At 33.3% G+C, this 6,820-nt stretch overlaps 1 long non-coding RNA gene across 1 annotated transcript; it reads right to left on the reverse strand.

Moving 5' to 3' along the window:
- Nucleotides 1–653: 653 nt before the first annotated feature.
- LOC144356055 (uncharacterized) lies at nucleotides 654–2,021 on the reverse strand. Its single transcript, XR_013421361.2, has 2 exons — nucleotides 1,970–2,021; nucleotides 654–1,365 (listed from the first exon to the last, which is right to left on the reverse strand). It is a non-coding gene; the product is annotated as an uncharacterized LOC144356055 (long non-coding RNA).
- Nucleotides 2,022–6,820: the final 4,799 nt, after the last annotated feature.

Below are 6,820 nucleotides of genomic sequence, written 5' to 3' on the forward strand. Positions count from 1 at the left end.
CAGGTCCGGAATGGTGAAAATGTGCGATTTGGATGCATTTTCGGCCTTAAAATGGCCGCTATTCGGCTATCATTAATCGGATCATGAAAAAAATGCATGTGCATATGTCCCATATAATATGTGATGTATGAATGAAGTTTGAACTTAATCGGTCCATGCATGTTCGAGATACAGGTGATCACGGACGCACGCACGCACACAGAGCAAAACATAAGTCTCCGTTTTCGGACTACATCTGAACGGGGACTAAAAATAGTATAAACGAAAGTAAATTAGATTCTGTAGTGTTGAAAAGGCCTTTTGCAATCTTGAATGAGCACTAACTACCTACTCTACCAAAACCAAGTAGCTTACCTGAGTAGAAATCTGGTCCCAGGGGAAATAAACTATTCCACTATAGAGCGAGTGTTATAGTTATGTGTTGGGTAAGTATTTTACTGTTCAAACAAACTACCAATCATTGTTTTGGTTTGGACTGGTGAAGAACAAGAATCAAAAGTTATTAAATTTTAAACAAATATTTTTTTGATATTGTATCTCGTTAAGGCAAAGATGGCAATAATCCCAATGGGTTATCCAGTGCTTGGGCGAATTAGGTTATGTAAAGGAAATTCATTCAGAAACCAGAGAACAGAAACACGTGACAAGTGCTGTGAGCAGTGAATATCTCTAATTTTATTGTGAAAGTTTCATTGAGTGAGGCCAAGCTAACAACAATCGATGTGTCAATTTTGTGCTCCTACTGCAGGTATTTACTAAAAGTGCAAAGAAAAAAACTAAAATTTACAAGAGTCAAAATCAAAAGGAAAACTAATTCTACATATTGGTCCTTTCCAGCATGCTCAATGTTACCAGGTAACTAAGGGACATACCATTAAAATCTCTGGCAAGGGCCTGAATTTTAATGATTATAAAAATTAAACATATTTGGTACACATATTTGGTATTGTAATCAGATAGTTTATGTTTTTTCTTATTTGTAGTCATTAATAGTGAGCAATCCCTCTAGATGAGTTTGGTGATTTGAATATCAGTTAATTACTTTTGATGCAAATTGTATCTGATTGTTCTTGTGCATGGATTCAGCAACAAAAACTGAGTTTTAAAACAAAATTTAACATTTTTTCTTAGGTTGAAATCAGCAGAAATGAGTGATTAAAAAAATGGTGTTCACAATCCTGTTTACAGGAGCTGATTTTTTTGTCAACAACTAGGATATCCAGTCTTGTAGTGAAGGATCATCAACATCAAGAAAATCTTCAGCATTTGTATACCAGGTTTCTGCAGTAACCACTTGTTCCATCCTCCTCTCAGCATCCCCTTCATCATACCCATCATCGTCATCTTCATCATCACTCCAGCTTCCTGTAAATGTTCAGTATTGAATATATAACTTGATATAACCATATATTACAGTGAATAGTCTTAACAAAAATAAATGTGAAACAAATGAAAACCATGTCATTCTATATTTTCCTGGAACAAAAAAAAAAACCTACTTCTTTTTGGCTCAATTTAAATCTCTAACCATGCCAAAACTTAACAAAAACTCCTTCACTATAAGAACTTCCAACCTACCCTAAAATCCAATTTGTCCCCCAGACCTTTATAATCCTAAAATACTACATTTTGCGTCATTTGTAACTAAAAAGACTAGTATGTATGTCTAAACACCAATGCCAACTGTTGTCACCATTCACAAAATAATCACACATCATTTCTTTCCAAATTTTGGTCAAGACCTGAAGGCAATAGGAAATGTTGTTCATTTTCAAATAATAGAAAATTATAGCAAGAATACATAAAAAGTGCAAAATGTTGTATCAAAAATTGCCATTCAGGATAGCATTTGAACAAACCAGCTCAGTTGGAGGAAATCGCAGCTAGCCATAAAGTATGTTCATATAATACCTTTACATGGAATACATGAATATTCAATACCACAATAATTCTGAGGATTGCTACTCACCCATTGCAATTGTTGCATCATTTGGGGGATATTTGGAAGACACTGCCAGGTTTTGTAGACTAATTTTAACTGGTGAGTCCTTGAACAAGTCAGCATTTTCTGGTGTTATACGTGTACCTGTAAAGTAAAATCAAATAAAAACAAGCAGCCTATCGGCTGAGATAGCTTCGCAGTTAGCAATGCACATTTCAATTGAAGAACAGAAGATATCATTAGAAAATGAACAATATGTATAGTATCAAAGCAACGGGACTTGCTGTTTTCAACAAGAATGACAAAAATAATCATCAAAATTAAGTAATTGAAGATATCACCACAAAATTAACAAATCTGAAAGACGTCCACATGTAGTACCTATACATGTAATATAAAAGCAATCAGACTTGCGGTTTTCAACGAGAAGTCGAAAATATCACTTTTTATCAAAAATGACAAAAATATTCACCAAATTAGAAAATTGAAGATATCATCATGAAATGAACAAATCTAAGAGAGGTCTACCTAAGGTACATATACACCAAGTATCAAAGCATTCAAGCTTGCAGTTTTCAAGAAGAAGTCGAAAAAGTAAAACATTGACACGGCCGGCGGAAAACGACGGACAATCACTCATATGATAAGCTCCACTCAACAAAGTCGACAGCGAAGCTAAAAAGTTGACCAACAGCTATCAACATCATCAAGGGACTAAGAGCTTTTTCCAATGGCTGAACCATTAATTTTCATACCCTAAATAATTGGTAGAACAAAGAAATGTTTGTTTGTTTGAGAAAATTTAGTTAATCCAAATAAACTTTCAATACATGTATATGAAAGAATCATTGAATAAATGTTAAACGTAAAACACATATCTGTTATTGGATTAAATCTTAACAAAAAACAAAAAAAAACATAAGTGTTTCCTAGCACAAGAAGCACAGCCTTTTTTTGAGTCTAACATGTTAGTTTATGTCAGAAATGATCAACAATGGCAACAACAAGGACAGACATTTCCAGGCAAGGTAATTAATACCATCCACCACTTGTTTGCAAAGTGGCTAGAATTAGCTGTTTGTCGATGGTTTAGGAAGTAGTGCATCTTCACAAATGAAAATACTGCTAACCAGACACAACACAATTGTATATTACAAACAATCCCTTCAATCAAATTTGTTACTAATTTTCAGAAGTCCATGTGTTGATGATTTAGAATAAAAAAAATGATAGACATTATCAACTGTATACAGTAATAATAATAATAATTATCTTTATTGCGTTCGTATCCCTATTAGGATTTTGACTAAAATGCAATACAGAAGTGAGTAAAGACAAACAAACAATTAAAGTGAGAATAAAAATAAGCCAATAAAAGTAGGGGAAAAAAAGTAAATTGGATTGTTTTCCATATTAGTGTTGGTGAATGTTTGGATTACTAATGCATGTACATGATCTTATCTTGAGATAGCTGTCTATATTGTTTTCAGTTTTTCCTCTCTTGTTTTGAAACAGTTCTCTATGTATTTTGCTATTTGTATTATTGTTTTCTCATCTTTATTATTTAAAATATAATTTAGTTTTTCTTTATATTTTGCTAAATGTGGGGGGTAATAACAGTTGATAAAGTTTTTTTCTTTCTCCCACGTAGAGATCACATGTTAAAAGAAAATGTTTTTCGTCCATTATGGTGTTATTTTCACAACATAGACATTTTCTGTCAGATATATCTCTTACTATATCTCCCAGTCTCTATTTGTAGTCTGTGAGCACTAATCCTCAATTTTGTCAGTGATGACCTGTGATGAGTATTTTTGATTACGTGTAGTTTTCAAGTGCGCAATATATTTTTGTGATTTTTTCCTTTGTTATCATTGTCTAAAATCTGTTTGCAATTTTTTTTCAAATTTTGTTTTTAGTTTTTCTGATATTATTTTATCTATAATTACATTGTTCGCATTATTTCTTTCTGCCACAAATGGTCTATATCTATATCTTTATATATATATATATATATATATATATATATATATATATATATATATATATATATATATCTATATATATATATATATATATCAGTGAGGGTTTTGATTTACCTCCAGCTGTGACTGTTAATATATGTTCCATATCTAGGCAGTTACGTTGTAGCAACTCTACAACTTGGTTAGTGACTTTGTCACATCCACTGATATCCAATTCCAGTAAATCATGACAGTGAATCACCAGAATATCAACACCTAGAAAATAAAAAAACAGCTAAGCTTGCAGCATTACATAATGCAGTCTAAAATTTTATGTCAAATGTAAGGGTGGATTTTCTTAAGTCACGAATGTATAATCATATGATGTTATTACATGCATACAGAACAAGCACAGGGTGCATCGATCAGTGCAACCTCAAGTGTATACTTTGCAGTATCCTTGTAATAACCATATTATTATACATCTTTCCAATCCAACCGTTTGGTGTTGAGAGCCCAGAATTGAGCAAAATGGTGAAAATTATTGGAACTTTCTTTTGATGAACTTTTTGAAAACAGCCACCATCTTCCATATTCAGAACCCACGTTTCCTAACATGGTAAGATCAGATAACTTGTGAAATACCGAAACATTACAGCATGTTGTGAGATGAATAATAATAATATATAATAAAGTCTCAAAAGAAGAGCTTACATCTTACATGTGAAACAAGACATGTTATATAATAGCTCCTTGTTAAATCTAAAGTAGCGTGTGAATCAACTGGAACAAGTCAGTTTCCAATTTAGCCTGAACAATACCCCTGAAATGAGCTTGAACCACAAAACCAAATGATACTCAGTTAAGTATTATTAGTTTTTTTATGTAATATGTCAACATCACCCCACTAAATACATATTTTACACAGCGATGCCAGAATATACATAAATAAAGTCTTGTACTTACTTTGATCTGTGATTTCTGTACAAGCCCTGGCTATGAGTATTTTCAGTTTACCTTCCATACCTAGTCTACTTATACTACTATCACCAACCTGCAAACACAATGCCAGCATGTTATCAGTGTATAACTGAACCATTTTCACCACATAACTGATATTATCAGTGTATAACTGAACCACTTTCACCACATGACTCATATTATCAGTGTATAACTGAACCACTTTCACCACATGACTGATATTATCAGTGTATAACTGAACCATTTTCACCACATGACAGATATTATCAGTGTCTAACTGAACCACTTTCACCACATGACAGATATTATCAGTGTATAACTGAACCACTTTCACCATTTGACTGATATTATCAGTGTATAACTGAACCACTTTCACCACATGACTGATAATATCAGTGTATAACTGAACCACTTTCACCACATGACAGATATTATCAGTGTATATCTGAACCACTTTCACCATTTGACTGATATTATCAGTGTATAACTGAACCACTTTCACCACATGACTGATAATATCAGTGTATAACTGAACCACTTTCACCACATGACTGATATTATTAGTTTTTAATTGAACCACTGTCACCACATGACTGATATTATCAGTGTATAATTGAACCACTGTCACCACATGACCAATATTATCAGTGTACATCTGAGCCACTTTCACCACATGACTGATATTAACAGTGTATAAATGAACCACTTTCACCACATGACTGATATTATCAGTGTATATCTGAACCACTTTCACCACATGACTGATATTATCAGTGTATAACTGAACCACTTTCACCACATGACTGATATTATCAGTATATAACTGAACCACTGTCACCACATGACTGATATTATCAGTGTATAATTGAACCACTGTCACCACATGACCAATATTATCAGTGTACATCTGAGCCACTTTCACCACACGACTGATATTAACAGTGTATAAATGAACACTTTCACCACATGACTGATATTATCAGTGTATAACTAAACCACTTTCACCACATGACTGATATTATCAGTGTATAACTGAACCACTTTCACCACATGACTGATATTATCAGTGTATAACTGAACCACTGTCACCAAATGACCAATATTATCAGTGTACATCTGAGCCACTTTCACCACATGACTGATATTAACAGTGTATAAATGAACCACTTTCACCATTTGTCTGATATTATCAGTGTATATCTGAACAACTTTCACCACATGACCGATATTATCAGTGTATATCTGAACCACTTTCACCACATAACTGATAATATCAGTGTCTATCTGAACCACTTTCACCACATGACAGATATTATCAGTGTATAACTGAACCACTTTCACCACATGACTGATATTATCAGTGTATAACTGAACCACTTTCACCACATGACTGATATTATCAGTGCATAACTGAACCACTTTCACCACATGATCAATATTATCAGTGTACATCTGAGCCACTTTCACCACATGACTGATATTAAGTGTATAAATGAACCACTTTCACCACATGACTGATATTAAGTGTATAAATGAACCACTTTCACCACATGACTGATATTATCAGTGTATAACTGAACCACTTTCACCACATGACCGATATTATCAGTGTATATCTGAACCACTTTCACCACATAACTGATATTATCAGTGTATATCTGAACCACTTTCATCACATGACTGATATTAACAGTGTATAAATATACCACTTTCACCACATGACTGATATTATCAGTGTATAACTGAACCACTTTCACCACATGACTGATATTATCAGTGTATAACTGAACCACTGTCACCACATGACTGATATTAACAGTGTATAACTGAACCACTTTCACCACATGACAGATATAATCAGCGTATAACTGAACCACTTTCACCACATGATCAATATTATCAGTGTATATCTGTGTATATCAGTGTATAACTG

This window comes from Saccoglossus kowalevskii, chromosome 16 (genome assembly GCF_978046115.1).
Source record: "Saccoglossus kowalevskii chromosome 16, keSacKowa6.1, whole genome shotgun sequence".
Lineage (NCBI taxonomy): Eukaryota > Metazoa > Hemichordata > Enteropneusta > Harrimaniidae > Saccoglossus > Saccoglossus kowalevskii.